This window comes from Equus caballus, chromosome 10, assembly GCF_041296265.1.
Source record: "Equus caballus isolate H_3958 breed thoroughbred chromosome 10, TB-T2T, whole genome shotgun sequence".
NCBI lineage: Eukaryota > Metazoa > Chordata > Mammalia > Perissodactyla > Equidae > Equus > Equus caballus.
Genome location: NC_091693.1, coordinates 41,423,698 through 41,447,318, shown reverse-complemented (window position 1 = coordinate 41,447,318; position 23,621 = coordinate 41,423,698). Strand labels below are relative to the sequence as shown.

The 23,621-nt window shown below is 41.9% G+C and overlaps 1 pseudogene; it reads right to left on the bottom strand.

The window, feature by feature from the left end:
- Positions 1-537: 537 nt before the first annotated feature.
- LOC100069484 (parafibromin-like) overlaps positions 538-23,621 on the bottom strand; it is an 81,331-nt pseudogene continuing 58,247 nt past the window's right edge.

The following is a 23,621-nucleotide window of genomic DNA, read 5'->3' as shown; positions in this document are numbered from 1 at the left end:
ACACTGCCACTCCGGTCTGAGATTAGATTCAGATCATTCAGAGGTTATGCTTCAGGCTAGTGGTGATTCCAACATGTTCTAAACAGCAATTGAGGTAATTACAAAACTTGCAATAAGAATAGCAAATAGTATATTGTTTTTCAAACTGCACCTCAGTAAGCAGTAGCGTTCCAAGTTGGAGAGTGGTTGGAGCTTCTATTATATGCCAGGCCTTGAAGACAAGGGGTGCAAGGGAGAGATGGGGCTTCTGGGCAGATGAAGAAATAAAGAAAATCAGGAGTTGGAAGGAGGTGACTGGAAAAGGCAAAAGCCACAGCACCTGAGTCTATTAACCAGCGTTCTCTACAAAGCATGGAACAAGGTCATATGAAAGATCAGTCTGTGGCCATCTTCATTTATAAGTTTTTGGTAAATTCATAATGCTTGAGTTTCAGCCTTTAGATCAAAGTATACACATATTTCTTAACCCAAATTTACAGTAAAAGGAGAAACCAACTAATTCAGAATCTCTGGTGGGATGTTTGCTTTACCTTGTAGTTATAAATGTGTCTCAGAACTGTAAGAAAATGGTAAGAAAACATCCAAAGGACATTGGTGGTCGGTGAGTTCTAATACAGTTCTACCCTATTTCTGAACATTTGGGTCTAAACAAGCTACATCATACTTAAGATGAAAGCGTTTAATTGTAGCAAATACATCCACTGGTGACCCATCAGGAAAAAGCCATGGCCAGTCTTTGAACTGCCGGGCAGCCCTGGTACAAGAGCTGCTCCAACCTGCCCTCCCCAGTCTCATGGCTTCCACATGAGGGGCGGGTCTCCTGCCCTGTAAGGACCCGGGACACTCGCTGTAGGGCCCTCTGGCTGCAGCTACTCTTTTCTTCTCTGAATTGCAGTTTCATTTTCTCATTGGCAGCCTTGTCTTCACTTTTCATCTGATGGGAAAAATTTCAGATCCCGTAAAATGTGTCTTGCGTGAAGCATTGTTATTAAAGAGGTGGTGACTGCCTGACTGGTGATAGTGGGTGCTCGAGATCCTTTCTTCCGGTTTGGGGGAAGCCTTGCTTGAGAAGCTGCCCTCAGAACTGGCGGTGCTCAGGAGTCTGAGTCCCAGGGCAGACGTGTCATCCTCTGCTACAGATTTCCAGGGCTTACTGTGGTAGGTACCGTAGTATCAGCTCTGAAGCTTTCCATTTCTTCTTTTCCTTTGACTCTTTCCTGGTCATATCTGTTGTAAGCAGCTGGGACAGGATATTTGGTACATACATGGCATCCACAAGTGTTGTACTGGGGGCCAGTTTCTGTTCAGGTACATTCCGTTCTGAAGAATTGCAAACAATACTGGGAAACTGCACTTCTGACCCTCCCCTCCCCCACCTTCTCTCTACTGAAAATGTCTTGGGTCACATTTACCTCAGCTTCCCTGAAACTCCTGTGTTTTAGGGCAGTTACCTAATCATCTAGGTCAGTCTTGATTGTAGATCTTTTCTTGCTGTAATTTTTACTTTGATTGCAGCCATTTTTTCTAGTGACATAGCTGCAAAGACCAGATCTGTTCGGTTTGTACAATCCCTTCTTTGGGACTCTCCAAACGAGCAGCCGATCTCTCTTCATCAAGGTGCACACACTCTTCATCTTCAATTCGTGGTTTCTTTGCTTCTGCTGCTCGTTTAGACTGAGCAGATCCCTGAGGATCTATTTGTAGAGGGCACTTCTGTCCACACTCGCAGACACTGATGTTTTACCAAGTACATCTTTTCAGTCAGATCTTCTTACCACAGGAATGTTTTCAGAGGCAGCAGTGGGACATACACAGTACTGAGGGAGAAAGGTACACGTTATTAAGCAGAAAAAAGCTAGAACCCAACATGCCGTACTCTCTGGGCTAGACTTCCTTTCTAGTCTCCCAAACTACGTGGTTGGTCCTGACGTTCTTGGGCTACTAGAAAGTCTGACAGTCACTCTGTCTCTCTTCACCACAACCTCAGAACAGGCAGGTGTCATGTAACGACGGGGATACATTCTGAGAAATACATCGTTAGGCGATTTTGTCATTGTGCGAACATCATAGAGTGTACTACACAAAGCTAAATGGTATAGCCTGCTACACACCTAGGCTATATGCTGCTAATCTTATGGGACGGCCATCATATATGTGGTCTGTGGTTGACTGAAACATCATGATGCAGGTGCGTGACTATATCACAGAACATGGAGCACGTTTCCCCTGCCTCGTTGGCTCCTCAACGAACCGGCAGCACTAACAGTCATCTGAGCCCATGACAGCAGCAGGGGCGGCAGCCTCCCAGCCTTCGAGAACCCTGCACTGTTGGGCCTCATAAGGCCACATGAGATCATCTTGCCAGGCCTTCCCCTCTCCATGCCTTTTTTCAAAGAAGCAGGATCCAAAGTGCATATCTACAACAAATACCTCCATTAAGAGGAATTAGCCTAAGACTTCACACTTGAGATGTCCAAAACTGACCTCTTGATTCCCTGCCCACACCCACCCAAGCTGCTTCTCCCCATCTTTCTCATCTTAATCAACAGTACTACTCAGTTGATGAGGCTCTTAACCGGAGTTACTCTTCATTTTTCTCCTTCATTCCCACTCTATATCCAGCCCATCCAGAAATCCCATCTCTGGTCCAAACCAGTCATCTCTGGGGAAGATTTCTATAAAAAACTTCTAACTAGTTTTCCTATTCCTATTTTTAACTCCCATCCCTCCCCAACCCCCACATAATCTAGTCTCTAAAGTGCAGCCAGAAGATCCCTTCAAAAGGCAAATCAGATTGTGTCATTTTCTTGCAAAAACTCTCCAGTAACATCACCAGCATTTAGAACAGACCCAAAGACCTCCCTGGGGCCTCAAGTCCTACACGGTCGTGTCCCTGGTTGTCTCTCTGACAGCAATTCACACAATTGATGAGCTCCCTCTGCTCATCACACTGGCTTCCTTGCTGGTCCTCATATGCCAATTACAGGTCTGCCTCAGGTCCTTTGCACTTGCTGTTCCCTCAGCCTGGAACCTCTTCCTCTAGGCAGCCCAAGCCTGGCCATTCATCTGCTGCCCTGCTCAGAGACACTTGTCCTCTTGAGAACGTCATCTGAAACATCACTCTCATCCCTTTGTTCTTCTTTATTGTCAAAGCATTTATGGCTACCCAGGATTACAGATGTATTTTTTTGTTGATTTGTTTATAATATTTGCCTAATAAACTAAGACCCCCGAAGGCAGGGACTCTGCTTTGTTGTCTGCAGGGTCCTCCATACCTGGAATGATGCTTGGCATCAAATATGTGTTTAACACATGTTTGTTGAATGAACGGCTGGATGGCAAAATTGAAATAAGACAATCTGTCCTTATTTCCCTGTTTTTCCCAGGGTCAGTTTTGCCAAGGGAAAGGATAATCCAGTGTAGAAATCACTTGGGCATCCATGATCGGAAATGGACTGTAATTTGAACTCAAGTCCTGTTGTATCCCTTTGTGGCTCCCTGTTGATGGTCATAATAAAATTTTCTAATGGTCCGCCTGATGAAACTTAAAAGTAAATTCTATTTTAATTATTTCCCCCTGATGTTTCTGAGTAAAAATGCCAGCCCTGACCACGCAGAGAGTCTGCAGGAGATGACTCACTGGAAGAGCATGCATGCCCAACCTGGGATTGGTACAGTGATGTCAATACCGCATTTGCTAAATCGTGTTGCTAATGAGGACCTTTCTGGGGAGTTCCAGTGACAGACTCCTCATTGACCTCCAGAGCTGCATGCACAACTTCAACAGCCCTGAAAACAGCTTGTAACGTCAGTGCATGAATCACTCCCCAAGTGAGCAAAGGAAACATGTCATGACTTACATTTACCCCGAGTAATAGCAAATGGAGATGAACTTTTATTATTTACTTACTTTGGTTACATCAGCTTTTTAAATTGTTCTAGTTGAACTATAGAACTCCACCAAATGTCTTGGACTGACCTATCAAGCAGAGTGGAGAAGTCTGCAGTGGCAGCGAGAACACAAGTTTGTTTCCATCTCATGTGCAAATTTGGGGGAGCAGTTTACATTCCTTCTGTCCCTTGTTAAAGCAGAGGAAAATTCAGTTGAAAATTTCCAAAAAACCGAGCATTTTCAGGAAACAATAACACAATAGGCTTCCCCTTTATAGGAAAACAAATAAACAATTTAAAATACATATAGAAAACATATTTCTGGAACAAGATTTGAGTGTCTACAAATGAATGTATAGAATAAGGAGTTTCTCTAAAATTCTGTTTTCTGTATTTCTAAGTGTCCCGCACTTCATCATGCATTGATTCCAGAATATTTATGGAGCCTCTGCTGTGTTCTACACACTTTGCTAAATACAGCTAGGGATATGCAATGTGGAGAACAGACATAGACGTAAACAAGTGTTATTTTTATAATTAAGTTGTAAGAATATATTCTCTCTGATTAAAATAATCTTGGTTTCCAAAAAAGTTTGAGGGGGAAAAAAGGGGAAGGAACTGTCAAAACTTCAAGAAAAATCTTGTACACCAACAATTCAAATGAATTGAATAGTCAGGTTGCATCCACATGGCTGTGGAAGAATTGGGTTGCAGAAGTTGAGAGGATATTTGCAACTTTTGAGACCGGTCTCTGATACCCCTAAAAGTATCATTTTAGCTCTTTGAGTTCTTTTGAAAATCTCTTCCATGAGTTTATATGAACCTAACGTCCTCCCCTCTGCCGACGCCCAGCAGCCAGATGTGCTGAGGCGGGAGCTCTCACGCAGACTTCCGGAGGAACAGCTCGTTGTGCATTTCTGGGAAGCAATTTGGACAAATGCTTTCTCCTTTCACACGGCATTTGTGGAAAACTTTACTTCAGATCTGGCCTTCGAAAGCATGAAGAAGACATCGACCTGGAGCCTCCAGATTCCCTTTTCTGCACCTTTCTCCTTCCCAGAGAGAAGCTCTTCACAGTTTCCCCCAGACAAACCTGCACCTAGGACACGATTCTCATAGAGTGACTCACACATGCTTCAATTGCCTGCTGCGTCTCGCTCTTTTCCCAGAGGCATTTGCACTAATAAGGCTCAACCCTTTAAACAAGGAGAATCACTTCCGAATTTCTTATTTTATCATCTGTTAATTGGAGGTGTAGAGTGACTTTCAGCTCTGACATTCTGTGGTTCTAAACGTTTAGCGTCCTATTTGTCCAGGTATTATGGCGCAGGGAGGAGGGAAGAGCAGGGGGTGGAATTCTTTGTGGAAGGCCCTATTATCAGTTAGGGTGATTTTCCCTACAAGTAACAAAAAACTAAGAGTCTTAGTCAATAAAGCCATTTAATTATTCATCTAACAAGAAGTTTAGAGGTGGGAGTTTCAGGAGAGGGTCAGCTACTCGACATTGGCAGGCCACTGAGTCAGTCTCTGATTGGCTTGTCTTCCCATCTTGGTTACCTAAAGATTTGCAGACTCTGGCCAAAACTGAGTCAATCTGCTACCTCTAGAAGCAAGGAGTTGACAGAGACCAATCTTGAGTTATCCTCTAGGGTTAGACATATTGAGAACTGAGCAAAACATAGGCTTTGTTAGCAAGGAAGCAAGGAAAAGTGTTGCTGGATGGCACTCAATAGTGTCTGCCACAACGCTGGCACTATGTCACCAAGGAGCTGCTCTGAGGTCTGTGGCCAGGCTTGAAAATGGCTGAGTCAAACGCTGGCTGGGCTCTGTCCAGTCCTCTCCACCTTCCATTTCCTTCCTTGCAAATGTTCAGGTGAAGAGGGGAGGAGGTCAGGTCATAGAACAGATGGTGAGGTTCTAAATTAAAAGAGAAACAGGATGTGGTAGCACTGTGTCCAACTTTCCTATTCTTGTCACTTGTTTCATATTTTTATTCTTTAACTTGAATTTATTCTGCTGCAAGTTCTAGCAAACTTGCTAGAAAAAGCAATAGGGTTTTTTTTGGTCAGGCTCTTTTCTCACTGAAATGGTTCAGAGATGATTGTATTCTGTTTTATTTTTAAAATCTCCACTTATCAAATGCTGACATGCTAAGAAAACAGATGGTTTGATCTGAGGCTTCCTTTGTTGTATGCAGGCTAATGTTTTAAACATCATGCCAAGATTTGATTTGTAATTTTAAAATTGCTGTTTTCCCAGGCTGAGCTTGGGATACTATTAAAATTGTCAGTTTTCACGAGGGGAAAGCAAAATTTTTGCGTGAGGCCTAATTCAAGAAAAATAAAAATGTTTAAAGGACACATTTTCCCCAGTCAAAATAGAAATTGTTCTATTTATTCCAATGGGGGAAAAAGTCTCTAGTTTTAGGACATATAGTACCTATTACATTCAAAAGAAGAATGTCGGTTTTCAAATTTTTACTTCTTTTTTAGCTATTAAAATACTGATCTTAGCATCTTTGAAAAAAGCGAACTTAGATTGATCTTTCCAGTCTTTTATAGTTGGATAGAGTTTTAGAATTCATGAAATCTGTTCATACATATTATTTCCTGATGTCTTTCAATTAACCTGCCAAAAATATTATTATTATTCCCAATTACAGTTGAGAAAATTGAGGTTCGAAAAAAATAAAATGACTTACCTAAGGTCACAGAATGTTAGGTATAGAGTTAGGGCTAAAATGCAATGTTATATCTATTGCAACACTTGCTAGTGTCTCTCCTATGTCAAGTGCCATTCTGACACTGGAAATAATAAAAGAAGAACAATCAGATCTAATATTTATTGAGCACTAGGTGCCAGGCACTGTCCTAGATACTTCCATGCATTGTTTCAATTAATCCTCTCAATAAACCCATGACATAAGAACTATGAAAATTCCTGTTTTATAGATGTGGAAACTGAGGTATGGAGACTTGCAGAAGGTCACACTGCTGGAAATGGGGAATTGTCAGCTCTGAGTCACTTAACAAGCACAGGCCACTCTGCGCCTTGGTTGCAGTTATCTCCTCTCCGTGGAGCTGGTCCGGGGTGATCCGTCAAGCTGGAGCCACATCTGCAAGCATTGGCTGCCATGAGACATGGCTGCTCTTTGCAGTGCTCCCGCATTTCTTCATGACTCTCAGGTTGCCGTGATGCAAACCCAACTCAAAGAAGCTGAAGCACAAAGGATGTCTGTTGACTCGTGGGATCCAAGGGAGGGCTGAGCAACCGAACCACACCCCCAACGACAGGGCAGGGGGGCTGCTGGTCCCGGCACCACTGGAGCAGGCACCTGAGTGCTGACTGAACGCTTGCCAGCTCTTGCTTTCGCGTCTTTGTGCACGTTGGCTTCATTCTCACTACCAGTGGCTTTTTTCAAATGGGAGGAATCTGAGTCACCAACAGGTCATGAAATGCATCTTTTGACTTGCGCCAACAGAGGAGCTCTGACTCTCTTGAGTCTAGTTGGAAAAAATTCCACAGAAGGGCTCTGGTTGGCTTGGCGTGTATAAAAAGCCACCCCTGGATCAACCATCTGTAGCTAAGGAGATAGATCACGTCAGAACATAGAAGGGCCGACGCGGGCCGTTGTGCGGTTTGTGGACTTCACAAAGGTGTCTGCATGAAGGGTGTGTGGGGACTGAAATCAACCCCATGCACTGTCACCAAGCCACGCAGCCTGGAGTAGGAATCTTCCCAGGGGAAGGGAGGCCCTTTACTTCTCGAAGGTATGGGGGCTTGCCAGCTGGGTGCCCAACAGACCGAGCCCTTTTTAGACACGAAGTCATCACTTAGGCTTGTGGCTGCCCTGTGCAGAATACGACTGCTCCTGAGGAAATCATATATTTGTAGATAGAGGAAGAAAGGGAAGTATTAATTTCAGAAAAAGAGGAGACACCCAACAGAGAGCTGAAGGGAATTGAAGGCATTGGCGGTACGCTGAGGTTTCCTGCTTAGTGACAGAGAGTGGATTCTCCTTAGAAAACTGTTTCTACTTCATGTAAATTTTTAAGAAACAGTTCCACAATTAAGTCATGAAAAAATGATAAGTAGAGGCCATAGTGTCAGGCCTCACGGCGCCTTGGGGAGCAACCTGCTCCTTTCCCAGGCGTACGCCTGCCCCTCTGAGGGTTCGGAGGCTCCCTGCAGTGGATTGCAATTAAACAGTTTCATGGTTTTTGTGTGAAAAGGCAGGCTGACATTTAGCGGAGATGCCTGACGGTCTGATAGTCTCCACCAGCCAGGCGCTACTGAAGCAGCTTTGGTTACGTTAAAATGGTATTTTTAGCACCAGGCTTGTGGAGCCATAAAGACTTTTTTTTTTCCAAACAAATTTAAGTGGTTTCTCATGGGTCAGAGTGTCAGAGTAAGGTTTTCTCTGGAATACAGTTACACCACCTCTACCCAGCAGGCCCTGGGTGTTCTCCAAAGCCGTGGGCTGTGGGAAGAGGAAAGACTGAGCGTGTGTCTAAAGATGGGGGCTTCACCAGCCTGGGCCCGTTTCAGTGCAGGCTGCCTCTCAAGCTACGGTGCAAAGGGCCCAGCGCATTTATTCTGGGATAACCAACTCCCAACGAGCAATATTCTTCCCCAGGACACGTGTAAAATCTCGAGGGTGAGCTTTGCAAATATTATCAGGCAGAGTGCAGCCAGGGAAAAATCTGACATTGCAAGGGCTGGGGCAACAAACTCCAGCGTTTCACCTTCTACAGCCCCTCCCCAGCTTTTGGATTTTAGACTCTTCATTATCCTTTGCTCCTTACTTTTTATAGGAGCAAAGGAAATTTTTATTTTTGCTCCTTTGTTCGTTGTTTTTTAATCCAGTTACCCTTCTTTGTTAGCCCAGACTCACATGTCTTCGATTTCCCACATTTTTCTCATCTTCCCTTTGTCTTTCTTCATTCGATTAACTAGTCAGGACCCAGAGAAATGAACAGCAGTGGAAGAAAATTGTGCCAAAGCCACTCGGCAAGGAGGCGAGTCCTCACTGTCATGATTCTCCTTCTCTCCTTCGTTTGCTATTTCTCTATTTTCTTCTTATACTTCACTCATCATCTATTTTCCACATATATTGTTTGTCTTTCTTTTACTTTACCTACAACCAAGCGGTTCCTACAGAATTTCCCATGTCAGGAAAGCTAGCAGGCTGCTCAGTACAGTTTAAATGTGACTCTCGTTTGCTCAGTTAAAACAACACGCTCTCAGGCAAGGCGCTCAGGGGCTTTCCCGGGGCGTGTGCGCGCAGGTGGAGTTAGGAGGCTGCGTACACACGTTCTTGCTCTGCCTTGCCCGTCCCCAGGTGGGGAACCTGCTTTGGGTAAGCGGAAGTCACACACGTCGCTTCTGGGTGTTGGCTTTAAGAGCCGGTGCTGCTTTGCCGTGTGCTTGTTGCCTCCGCCACAGTGGCCGGCCGCATTTCCGACGGCGCTGCCCCCCGAGCTGAGTCCTGGGCAGCGGCCACTTTGAGCAGAAGGCACAGCTGACCGGCTTTAGGCGTGGAGCAGAAACAGGAAAGACACGCTTCTTGTTTTAGGCCACTGAGGTTCTTGGGCTGTTTGTTGCTGCGGCATAACGTAAGCAGCCTCCCGCTCGGTTACAGCGGAGGAGCTGCCACAGCGGGAGACGGAATGACATCTTTCCACGGAGTAACCCCCGTGGAAAATTTCTGTTCACACCATGAAATTGCAGTTCGCAGCTCACTTAGGTCAGGAGGGTAGGCCCGTGACAGGGACTATGTCTGGTGCTTACCAACTCCGTTTTACTTATGCTGCAGGCAGGAAGGACCTGCACCAAATCAATTACAGCACGGCCCTGGTGTGTCCCCTGCGCAGCCTCTGTTCTCCCGCTCCGCTGGGCCGGGTGGTTCTGCGCTGGTGGCCTGGGGCGTTAGGGGTACTCTCTATCCTTTACGGGTGTGTTGAAAGCAAGGGCAGGTCCTTCCCTAACTACCCACAGCTGAGACCAAGCTGTACCTTTAAACAAGGCTTCACTGAAGGTTTGAGGAAAACGCAACACCAAGAAAAATTTACATTACTGACCAGGCAGGAGCCAGTTTTGGGGTCTCCCCTCTTTGTCACTCTCTCCTGACCAGAGGGAAGCCTCTAGCCTGCTATGCTCGCCACTCTTACACTGATCCCAGTATCAGAAATGCTCCCAGGGGCCTGCCGGTGGCGCAGGGTTAATTGCGCACTTTCTGCTTCTTGGCATCCCGGGTGCGGACATGGCACCGCCTGCCAAAAGCCATGCTGTGGCAGGCGTCCCATGTATAAAGTAGAGGAAGATGGGCACGGATGTTAGCTCAGGGCCAGTCTTCCTCAGCAAAAAGAGGGGGATTGGCAGTAGTTAGCTTAGGGCTAATCTTCCTCAAAAAAAAAAAAGCTCCTGGAATCTCCCTTCCTTAGACCTCCAGGCCCATAGAGCAGGAAAATTTTCTCTCCTGAGTTGCTTACAAAGTCCTTATTTCTTAACCCAGGCCTCATCATTTCCTAAGATTGCCAATTCTGCGAGTATCTGCTCCTTTTGAGGAAACGCCATCCTCATCTTCGTGTACCATGACCTGAACCTGTGGCTCCAACAAGGCAAACACACGATTGTACTGAAAAGAACAAAATAGGCTCTGCTGTGCTGACAAACAGCCCAAGACCTCAGAAGGACGCTCATGGTTCAGAAAGCCTTTTATGTAGTCTGTGTACTGGTATTCAGGAAAACTTGTAAAAAATTTTATTGAGCTGATAATAGTTTATAACATTGTGAAACTTCAGTTATACATAATTTGTCGGTCACCAAACACATGTGCCCTTTTAGCCCTGATGCCCACACCCAACCCCCTTCCCCTCTAGTAACCACTAATCTGTTCTCCTTGTCCATGTGTTTATCTTCCACATATGAGGGAAATCATGTGATGTTTGTCTTTCTCTGTCTGGCTTATTTCACTTAACATCATACCCTCAAGTTCCATCCATGTTGTTGCGAAGGGGACGATTTTGCCTTTTTTATGGCTGAGTAGTATTTCATTGTATATATATATACACCACATCTTCTTTATCTAGTCATCAGTTGATGGGCACTTGGGTTGCTTCCATGTCTTGGCTCTTGTGAATAATGCTGCAATGAACATAGGGGTGCATGAGTCTCATTGAATTGTTGATTTCAAGTTCTGTGGATAAACACCCAGTACCGGGATAGCTGGGTCATACAGTATTTCTATTTTTAATTTTTTGAGAAATCTCCATACTGTTTTCCCTAGAGGCTGCACCAGTTTGCATTCCCATCATCAGTGTATGAGGGCTCCCTTTTCTCCACAACCTCTCCAACATTTGTTGTTTTTTGTCTTGGTGATTATAGCCATTCTAATGGTGTAAGGTGATGTCTCATTGTAGTTTTGATTTGCATTTCCCTAATGATTAGTGATGTTGAACATCTTTTCGTGTGCCTGCTGGCCATCCATATATCTTCTTTGAAAAGTGTCTGTTCGTATCCTCTGGCCATTTTTTTATTGCGTTTTTGGTTTGTTTTGCTGTAGAGATGTAGGAGTTCTTGACATATTTTGGAGATTAACTCCTTGTCAGATATATGATTTGCAAATATTTTCTCTCAGCTAGTGGGTTGTCTTTTCATTTTGGTCCTGGTTTCCTTTGCCTTGGAGAAACTCCTTAGTCTGATGAAGTCCCATTTGGTTTTTTTCTTTTGTTTCCCTTGCCTGAGTAGACATTGTATTCAAAAAGATGTTTCGAAGACCAATCTCAAAGAGTGTACTGCCTATATATTCTTCTAGGAGTTCCATGGTTTCACCTCTTACCTTCAAGTCTTTAATCCATTTTGAGTTAATTTTTGTGTATGGTGTAAGATAATGGTCTACTGTTATTCCTTTGCATGTGGCTGTCCAGTTTTCCCAAAACCATTTGTTGAAGGGACTTTCCTTTCTCTATTGTATGTTCTTGGCTCCTTTGTTGAAGATTAGCTGTCCAGACATGTGTGGCTTTATTTCTGGGCTTTCTATTCTGTTCCATTGATCTGTGTGTCTGTTTTTGTACCAGTACCATGCTATTTTGATTACTGTGGTTTGTAGTATATTTTGAAGTCAAGGATTCTTACACCTCCAGCTTTGTTCTTTCTTCTCAGGATTGCTTTGGCTATTTGGGGTCTTTTCTTGCCCCAAATGAATTTTAGGAATCTTTGTACTATTTCTGTGAAGAATGTCGTTGAGATTGCATTGAATCTGTAGTTTGCTTTAGGTATTATGGACATTTTAACTATGTATAGTCTTCCAATCCATGTGCATGGAATATCATTCCATTTGTTTATGTCTTCTTTGACTTCTTTCAATAATATCTTATAGTTTTCATTGTATAGGTCTTTCACCTCTTTGGTTAAATTTATTTCTAGATATTTTATTATTTTTGTTGTGATTTTAAAAGGGATTGTATTCTTGAGTTCTCTTTCTGTTAGTTTGTTATTAGAGTATAGAAATGCAACTGATTTTTGTAAGGTGATTTTGTACCCTGCTGCTTTGCTGTAGTTGTTGATTATTTCTAATAGCTTTCCCATGGATTCTTCAGGGTTTCCTATATATATAGAACCATGTTGTCTGTAAACAACAAGAGTTTCACTTCTTCTTTTCCAATTTGCATACCTTTTATTTCATTTTCTTGCCTAATAGCTCTGGCCAATACCTCCAGTACTATGCTGAATAGGAGTGGTGAGAGTGGACACCCTTGTCTTGTGTCTATTCTCAGAGGGATGGCTTTCAGTTTTTCACTGTTGAGTATGATCTCAGCTGTGGGTTTTTCATATATGGGCTTCATTATGTTGAGGTAATTTCCTCCTATACCCATTTTATTCAGAGTTTTATCATAAATGGATATTGGATCTTGTCCAATGCTTTCTCTGTATCTATTGTGATGATCATGAGGTTGTTATACCTCATTTTGTTAATGTGGTATATCACATTGATTGATTCGTGGATGTTGAACCATCCCTGTGTCCCTGGTATAAATCCCACTTGATCATGGTGTATGGTCCTTTTAATGTATTGCTGTATTTGGTTTGCCAATATTTTGTTGAGGATTTTTGTATCTATGTTCATCAGCAATATTGGCCTGTAATTTTCCCTATTTTTGTTGTCCTTGTCTGGCTTTTGGATGAGGCTGATGTTGGCCTCATGGAATGAGTTAAGAAGTGTCCTGTCTTCTTCAAATTTTTGGAATAGTTTCAGAAGGATAGGTGTTAAATCTTTTTTGAATGTTTGGTGGAATTCTCCAGAGAAGGCATCTGATCCTGGGCTTTTCTTTTTTGGGAGGTTTTTGATTACTGTTTCGATCTCTTTACTTATGGTTTGTCTATTCAGATTCTCTATTTCTTCTGATTCAGTTTTGGGAGGTTGTATGAGCCTAAGAATTTGTCCATTTCTTTAGGTTATCCAATTTGTTGGCATATAGTTTTTTATAGTAGTCTCTTATAATCTTTTGAATGTCTTTGGTTGTAATTTCTCCTCTTTGATTTCTAATTTTATTTATTTGAGCCGTCATTCTTTTTTCTTAGTGAGTCTAGCTAAGGGTTTGTCAATTTTGTTTACCTTATCAAAGAACCAGCTCTTAGTTTCATCAATCCTTTCAGCTATATTTTGGTTTCTATTGCATTTATTTCTGCTCTAATTTTTAGTGTTTCCTTCCTTCTGCTGACTTTGGGCTTTGTTTGTTCTTATTTTTCCAGTTCTGTTAGGTGTAGTTTAAGATTGCTTATTTGAGAATTTTCTTATTTGTTAAGGTGGGCCTGTATTGCTATGAATTTCCCTCTTAGGGCCAATTTTGCTGCATTCCATATGAGTTGGTATGGTGTATTTTCATTTTCCTCCAGATATCTCTAGATTTCACCTTTAATTTCTTCATTGATCCAATGGTTGTTCAGTAGCATGTTGTTTAGTCTCCACATATTTGTGACTTTCCCAGCTTTCTCTTGTAGTTGATTTCTAGTTTCATAGCACTATGATCAGAAAAGATGCTTAAGATGATTTCAATCCTCTTAAATTTATTGAGGCTTGCCTGGTTTCCTAACATATGATCTATCTTTGAGAATGTTCCATGTGCACTTGAGAAGAATGTGTATTCTGCTGTTTTTGGATGGAGTGTTATGTATATATATATATATCTAAGAAGTCCACCTAGTCTAGTTTTGCATTTAATTCCACTATTTCCTTGTTGACTTTCTGTCTGGATGATCTATCCATTGATGTAAGTGGGGTGCTGAGGTCCCCTACTGTTACTGTGTTGCTGTTAATTTCTCCATTTAGGTCTGTTAATAGTTGCTTTATGTATTTTGGTGCTCCTGTGTTAGGTGCCTATATATTTATAAGAATTATATCCTCTTGGTGGAGTGTTCCTTTTATCATTTTATACTGTCCCTCTTTGTCTCTCATTGCTTTTTTTATCTTGAAGTCTACTTTGTAGGATATAAATGTGACAATGCTGGCTTTCTTTTGCTTGCCATTTGCTTCGAGTTTCATCATCCCTCCCTTCACTCTGAGCCTGTGTTTGTCTTTAGAGCTGAGACATGTTTCCTGGAGGCAGCATATTGCTGGGCCTTGTTTTAGTACTTCCAGCCACTCTGTGTCTTTTGATTGGAGAATTCAGTCCATTTACATTTAGAGTGATTACTGATATATGAGGGCTTCATACTGCATTTTCACTTGTTTTCTGGTTGTTCTCTATTTCCCTTGTTTCTTGTCCTGCATATTTCCAACTGCCAACTCAGTTTGGTGATTCTCTATTATGGTTTTCTCTTTATTTATCATTTATGCCTCTGTTCTGATTTTTTGTTTAGTGGTTATTGTGAGGTTTGTATAAAAGATCTTGTAGATGAGATAGTCCATTTTCTCATAACCTCTTACTTCCTTAGTGTAAACAGGTTCCATACCTTTCTTTTTCCATCTAAGTTATTGTTGTCACAACTTATTCTGTTATGTGTTGTGAGTTTGTGATTAAAATGAAGTGATTATAGTTATTTTTGCTTTCCTCACCTTTATTTTTATAATTGTTATAATTATTATATATAATTGTTATAATTGTTTGCTAAGCTGTTCTGATTTTGTCTATTTATCTCTTTGCTCAAGGCTTTGTAACCCCTTTCTTTTTTTTCGGGTATGAGGACCTTCTTGATCATTTCTTATAGGGGAGGTCTTGTGGTGATGAACTCCCTCAGATTTTGTTTATCTGGGAAAGCTTTTATTTCTCCATTGTATCTGAAGGATTGTTTCATTGGATAGAGTATTCCTGGCTGAAAATTTTTGTCTTTCAGAATTTTGAATATATCATTCCACTCTCTCCTAGCCAGTAAGGTTTCTGCTGAGAAATCCACTGAAAGTCTGATAGGGGTTCCTTTGTAGGTTATTTCCTTCTGCCTTACTGCCCTTAATATTTTTACTTTGTCCTTGGCTTTTGCCAGTTTTACTAATGTATGCTTTGGAGAAGATCTTTTTTCATCGATGTAATTAAGAGTTTTATTAGCTTCATTTACTTGTAATTCCAGCTTCTTCCCCAGGTTTGGGAAATTCTCAGCTATTATTTCTTTGAGTAAGCTCTCTGCTCCTTTCTCCCTTTCTTCTCCCTCTGGAATATCTATAATCCTTATGCTGAATTTCCTTATTGAGTCAAATATTTCTTGGAGAATTTCTTCATTTCTTTTGAGTCTTAGTTCTCTCTCCTCCTTCATCTGAAGCATTTCTATATATCTGTTCTCTAAATTGTTAATTCTGTACTCCATAATATCAGCTCTGTTTGTTAAGGAGTCCAGATTTTTCTTTATCTTATTCGTTGTGTTCTTCATCTCCAACATTTCTAATTTTTTTATAGTTTCAATCTCTTTTGTGAAGAATTCCCTCTGTTCATTAATTTTATCCCTGAGTTCATTGAACTGTCTTTCTGAGTTCTCATGTGACTTGTTGAGTTTCTTTTTGAGAACTATTTTGAAATTTCTGTCATTTCGACTGTCAATTTCTGTAACTTCAGGATTTATTTCTGGGTGCTTGTCATTTTCCTTCTGGTCTGGAGTATTAATATAATTTTTCATGCTATTTGATAGGGTGTACCTTTGCCATCACATAGTGGTAGTATCTGGTCACAGATTCCACCTGCCACCACTGGGGGGGCTGTATTTTCTGAGCCTACTGTGATCCCTGGCAGTTGTGCCTGTCTGTTGGAAGCTGTGCCAACAGGGCCCATCTGTGTTTGCCCACTGACCACTGCTGCTTTACACACATATGCACAAGCGCTCTAGTGGGGATCCCCTGCTCTGTCCTCTGCACCTTTTTGACAAAATTATTTACCTTTTTATATTGTGATTTGCCTTTTTTGTGTCTTTCTCCATTTGCCACAAGATAGCTTCCTGAGGATGGGAATTAGGCATTATTCATGTGTCTATCCTAGTGCCTCACACAGTACTTGGAAGGTAGAAGTTCTGCCGTATGTGTCAACTGTGTGGATGCACAGCATCTAAGGGCATCATCATCTCCACATTCGTACTTGGATGGCACATGTGTGTTTATGTGTTATGGGGTGTGGAATAGAATTATAATTCTGTAGCATCACTTGTGAAGGGATGTCCAAAATGACCCATATTGAACCTGTCAAAATAGCTCATGGGGCCAGCCCTGGTGACCTAGTGGTTAAGTTCAGTGCACTCCACTTCACTGGCCCTGGTTCAGTTCCCAGGGACAGACTTACACCACTTGTCTGTCAGTGGCCCTGTGGTGGCAGCTCACGTACAAAAAGAGGAAGGTTAGCAACAGATGATAGCTCAGGGTGAATCTTCCTCAGCAAAAAAGAAAAAGTTCATGGATTGAAATATGCAAAAGGTTTGAGAACTGTTTATGTAGATAATCACATCCTAAAAAGAAAGTTTGAGGTTCTTTTCCAAAATAAGGCTTCCCATATATCATGGTAGTAACCTCATATTTATCCCGTTACATTTATCCCCTTTATATTTAAAATCAAAATTTTCTAAAACATTTTCTTTTTTTCTCTTAAAGGCACATGACACATTATTGTATCCTTAAGCTGGTAGGTTGAGATATTTTTAATATGAAATAAAGGAAATGATCTATTTTTTTTCTTGATAGGGACTTTTAAGCCCACAGGATAAACCAGCATTTAAAACAAATTTCTTCATCTGAGTTCTCCTTTTCTGGTTTTACTTCTTATTTTTTATGAGATGAGCATGGCAAACTTTACTGAAAAACAGAAAAAGAGAGAGTGGCAGATTTTAACTGAGTTACTGCAGAATTGCATTGCTGCGTTTTACCCTCTATTATTAGCAATGGTATTTTGTCATTTTTCAACCCCCCGCAAATATCTTTTTTCTCTCCATAAGTCAAAAATGTCTTCTTTAGGCATACAGGATAAGTTGTAATAACACATTTGATAGCTCTAAATAATTCTCTTCTATCAGTGTACACAGTGAATGTTATTAATGGGAAACTTTTTCCATGGGCCCTGAAAATAGCCAATAACTCAACTTGTCAGCATTTTGATAACTACAGGCTTCAATTTAACATGAAGAAATATAGGATTCAGTTTAGCAGTTTCAAAAGCCATGAATACAGATGAAGAAATTTCTTCTTTCAGGCAAAGAGACTGCAAATTATTATACACAGACACTTATTTCTAATAATGTCATTTCAATTTACTTCTCAGTTGCCTGATATTAGAAGTATTTGTCTAGGAATTGGATGAGGATTTAATCATCATTTCAGAGCTTCAGGCCCAATCTCAGGGACCAGCTGAAAATCTTATCAGCAACTGAGTGGCAATGCGTCCACCCATTTTCTACACTTTCTTATCTCCTTTCTCTTCTTACCTTCCACATTTATTTCTAAACATCCCAGAAATAGCTTTATTTCAGATGGGAATTAACCACACTGTCAAGATAGTTCTCACCTAGGTGTGGCTGTTTGTCTTGTCCTTCCTTCCATCCTTATTCCCTTCAAGACACAGATCAGGCCTCTTTTTCTGAAAACCCCCTCCCTCCTCTGAAGACTCACTCAGTCTGGGTGAATGAGAAGAAACAGGTGTTCTCAGGGAGTCAAGCTGCACTGAGCTGCTGGCAGGAAGGACTGTAAGACTGCCGCTTGGAATGGCAGACTTCCATTACTAGGATGCTCTCCTCACTAGCAAGGCCACTCCTCAGACTGGAAAGCCTTCCAACTCCCATTGTTATGCCATTGATAGGTGCCACCTGCTCTCTCCCAACTTCACCCAGCTGCAGAAATGTGGAGGTCCCTTGCCCAGGGAAGCACCCATGCTTCTTCAAGGCGTGGTAAGAGTCAAGGGACCACATGCACATTAATGCTCTCTTCCTATAAGATTCGCCAATAACCTACTTTAGCCAACATCAAGTGTTGGGGTTTTTTCGGTGTTAGTGCCACACCTGCCTTAACACTTGGGTATTCTTTCTCTGTGCTTCCATGAACCTCATGTTTCCCTCCCACACCAATCTCTAAGGTAATCATCTGTGTGCTCCTCCGGTAGTGTATCAGGCCGTGGGCTCCCTGAGGGCAAGCACCTCATCTTCTACGTCATTGTATCCAGAGAGCCTAGCATGGTGGTAGAAAGTGCTCAATAAATGCCATTGAATGAATGGTTGAATGGTCAAAAATTATAGACAGCAAGATCAGAGAAATGTTAGCCTAGGAACTTCTTTTCTACATTTATAGATTTCATGCATCTACTTTCTAATGGGATTTTTTTTTTTTTTAAGATTTTTGTTTTTTTTCCTTTTTCTCCCCAAAGCCCCCCGGTACATAGTTGTATATTCTTCGTTGTGGGTCCTTCTAGTTGTGGCATGTGGGACGCTGCCTCAGCGTGGTCTGATGAGCAGTGCCATGTCCGCGCCCAGGATTCGAACCAACGAAACACTGGGCCGCCTGCAGCGGAGCGTGCGAACTTAACCACTCGGCCATGGGGCCAGCCCTCTAATGGGATTTTATTTTGCCTCTAAAATCAGTCGTGATATAAAGAGCAGGCCCACTCTTTATCTCCAAGAGTATGTTGTGGCAAGGAGCAGTGATGTGCTGGTAAATGTTTATCAACGTATCTGATTTTGAGCTGCTGGATAGGACTCTTCTCAACTGTCGGTGTCGCAATCCAATGTACACATCAGGATAGATGCGGAGAGGGCTGATGGCCACTCTGAGTTTATTATAACCAGCGTTTCAATATATACATAGCTTACATCTGTTAAACATACACAGGTGTTCTGGATGAAGTAATTAGCAAATGCCAAGAATTCTTAGTGATTTCTCAAGGAGCCCTCTCTTGGCCTCTGTTTTGATATTATCATGCTATTGCTGTGCTCGTATATTTTTATCTTGGAGCAGGCAAGGTCTCTTAGGCAACAGTCCCTCCTGCTCCCGATATCGATATCGTTTGTCCATCTGTGCCCCCGGGTGGTCGCCGCCTGTCTTAGGTTGCCTCCCCCTGGAGGTCTTACCCGTCATTGGCTAACCGGCCTTCTCACCTCCGGGTCACGGTTGGCAAGCCTTTTCCAGTGATTATTAACCCTTCCTGCGTCAGGGGCGGCTACAGCAACCTGCCTTCAGGACCCAAAACTTCCCAGCCAACCTTAAACCCACACGAGATCCCTTCAACCATTTCCTTGCAAGCATTCTCCTCAGGAATATCTGCTATTAGATTGAACCAGCTAGTTGTTTTGGTTAGTGGCAGAGAAGTACACAGGTTTGTAAGGAAGGGTAGATAGACCAGAAAGCAGACTGGGACATTCTTTAATTCTTCAAAACCTAGAGCCTTTTACTAAGTATCTTGAATTGCAGCTGAAGAGCCTACTTCACCTTAGTGTTTTTGCATCTGGCAGCACGGCACATTTCTATACCTCACCACCTCCCAAGTCCAGCTTGATTTCAGTTACTCACTTCTGTCCAACTGTGTTTTCTGGTCTATATGCCTCCTTTCAACCTTCTTGACTGTACAAACAACTTCTGAAATCCCACTTCATACCAGAATTATCTCTTGCCTCGTGGGTGAAAGGTGATGATTTCATCACCATTACTCTACTCCTACTGTCCCCACCACGTCACATCAAATTTTCTCTTCTTTTCCTAAAAAATCTCATCCAAACATTTCTATCTGCCTTGATTTTGTGAATATCTCATGAATATATTGAATATTTTCCTTGCCCTTTTCTTTTTATGTTTCCCTTTTAGACTGCCTGTTCTTGATGGGCAGTACTCAGGAATCATACCCATTTAGTTTTCTTTGCATCTCACTCAGTAAAGAATCGTGAAGAGCTTTATAAATGTCTTTATAGCTTCAGGAATGGGGATATTCATGATGAACTCATTGATAGGTAAAGAATCATGCTTGTGAGTGGCAACATATGAAACGATCAATCTATCTTAGAGCACAATTCCTCATTAAAGAGTAAGTAATGATGATGACAATAATGCTTTCAAATTTCTGGCATGGTCCCTGTGTTTTAGCTCATTATGCATGCACCATAGCCTATACAGGCATTGCACCAAGACGCACTCTCAAAACTGCACAATCATTGTGTCTTTCTTTATATATCATCTAAATTATGCATACATGACACATAAACAAATTCAGCTATTTTGTGCCTTAAGAGTAATGAAACAATGTTTCAGTTGCCTTATCCTTTGAAACAGAAACAACCACTAGGTTTTATTTCTAAATGTTTAATTCATCACCACAATCATCATCATCTGAGCAACAGATGGCAGACACACTCTCTGAGACTCTATTTCTAAGTAAACAGCATTTTGTTGAACAGTTCTGAGAGAAGATGCAGTATTTACATTCCTCTCAGTTCTTCCCTGCATTTTGCCCAAATTTACAAGTGTATTTGGGATGAGAATGGTATCACTAAAGAACAAGTGTATTTTCTCAAATTTGGTTAAGGAGAAAAACTAAACTAGACTAGGGGAAAAATTCTTTCAGAGAGCTTTTTTTTGGTTGAGCTTTTTTTTTTTTTAATTTACACATAGCGTATTCAGTCTTTTTTGTAAGGGCCCACATCATTTCCATTTCTATTTTCTCTGCTCATGAAATAGCTGACCAAACTAACTCACTTAATTAACAGCTCTCTAAACAGATTGAGTTTGTCGCCTTAGGGCATAAACCCTGGAGGCCAGAAACTCCTGAGATGTCTGGCAAAACTCCAGAAGTGCTGAAGCACACACTGGGACTGAGGACACAGGACAGACTGCAGTGCACATGACAGCAGCAGACAGCAAGGCCGCTGGGTGCCGAGGAAGGGGATGAAGAGGAGACGAGCCTCCCCATCCTCCATGTCTGCAAGGCCAGCTTTAGGCAGGCTGTTTATGAATCCCAGTGATGCACACAGATCCAACGAGCCCAGAAATCAGAACAGGCAGATGTTAGTAAAGCCAGCTTACTGGAATTTCTGGAAACAACAGTTTCAACCATTTGACATGAGTCTTTGGTCACTGGAATTATGAAACATATAAACAAAAACTTAAAAGAAAAATAAAATAGACAAAATGAGGTTGATGGAAACTATCAAATGAATGAGCTTACTGGGCTCACGGAATTTATCCTGTCTGTGGCAGGAGAACTTTAGTTGCACTTCTGAAGTTTGCTTTAACAATGCTGGTCTCCAGGCTGCAAGATAGCTGGGCACAGGTTGTTGGGAGTCCTATTGAATTAGCTGGCTGTGTGCTGTTAGAGAGCAATCACATATTTCATACGGCTGAGAATAAAGTGGCACAGGTGCACTGGGGGCTCAAAATATTTGTGACTGTTAATTACAGATTTCGATCAGCATTCTATATCCTTCTCTATATTTCTTTACTCCCAGGTGGATCTGATACTTGATCAACAAGGAGTAACTGGAAGGAAAATTAATATATTTTTAAATACAAATTTCACCACCTAAATTATCACCAGCAACAAACAGCTAAATGTTGCCATATGGTTATCTTTTCCCATGTTGGCCTCCAAAAGCAGCCCAATTAGAAAGCACAAGCTCTGCCTCTGACTCAGGGACTATTACAAACCTGAATTCATTTCTTCAACAGCAGATAGTCACTAAGCACCTACCCTGGGATGAGCATGGTGCTAGGTAACGTGTTCCCAGCTAAAACCACAAACTACAGACCTTTGAATGGAAATGGAGGCTGAGCGGTCCTGGCCTTCCAGCAGGGTGAGAACCGCAAGTTCTTTTGTTTGACCCACTAGTTGTTTTTCTCTTCTAATTACTTCAGTGTCTTAAAATTAGGAGATTACATGCACAAAAAAACCCTTCATATTTCTATATTCTCTTGAAAAATGAGAAAATCTAGGCCAGTATTTCCGCAGGGCCACAATCCCCTGGGTGTGAACGGATGACACTAGAGCCCTCGCTTCAGGAGAGTCTCCCAGCCCCCGGGGAGGGGTGCCCGGTGGCGCAGCACCTGGGGCCTCCCCCATTCCTTCTACCTGCCTGGCCCAGGAGACATTTGGGATCTGTCTTAGAATTCCTCATAGGGATTGCCTTAGATTCTCTACTGAAACTGTGTGAGCGTCAGCAAATCACTTCTCCTCTCTGGGCCCGTGTCCTCATCACTAAAACAGCACCGGTCACAGCGCAGCTTCCTCACAGTGTTCGTGTGAAGGTCAAACGAGCCTGGAAAAGTGTCTGCTGTATAATAAATGCTACGCATGTGGGAGCTGTTCTTATTAATTGATTATTAAATAAATGTATAATTACATAATTAATTGTTAATTAATATAACAAATTATATGAAAGTTAGATGATTAATTCTATCTGATTTTTCTTCATGTTCTATTATCATCCTCAATATGTCAAGAGTAATCAATAAACAATAATTTACCATGATGTATCTTGCTGGCGGACAGAAGCAGATTTACTATGAAATTAATGAAGCTTCAGAGCCCCTCATTTTCATGGACCATTTCCAAGACCTGGGAGAAACCTTGGAAATGTGTTCATATTGTCATATGTTTTTGTAAAATTTGCTGAAGTAAGATATTTCACCAGTTACAACAATTGTCTCTTTCCACTCCAAGTGTTCCTTTGTCATACTTGCTCTTGGGTATCCAGGGTTTTAGACTGGCATGGGTTTGGGGAGATACAGATAAAGGGAGTTGATCTGAGGAAACATTTGTTTTTGGCTTAATGGGGCATATTTATGCAGCTCATGGTCACTCCTGGTACTGTTATTCTTTTGCTAGGTGTCCAGGTACGGGAAAGACCTCCAGGAATATTGCTATTGTCCCCAGTGCTGACTCACCTAACATGTAGCACGAAGTGTGGGGCCAGAGATCATGCTGCAGTGTGAACATGCCCTGTCTGCTCAGCCCTGGGAATGAGGACTGCGCAGGAGAAGGATGGCTTGGCATGGACGGACCTGAAGCTAGTCTGCTGAAATTTCTTCTAATTATTAGACACGCAAAACTGTTAGTGGAAGATTTACTTCTCTGCAGTGCTTACTTAAAACGGAAATTTTATCAGGGATAAACTAAATAATTTCAGAATAGACAAGTTTCAGTACTCTGTACCTTTTTGTCTTTTTTAATGGGAATCATGCAAGAGAAAGTTTATAAGAATTCTTGTGTTTTTGGAGCAAAACCGCAACAGTGCCACATGCATGGAATGCCCGTGTGTGAGGTTTGCATGTTTTCTGCATCCCAATGTCTGGG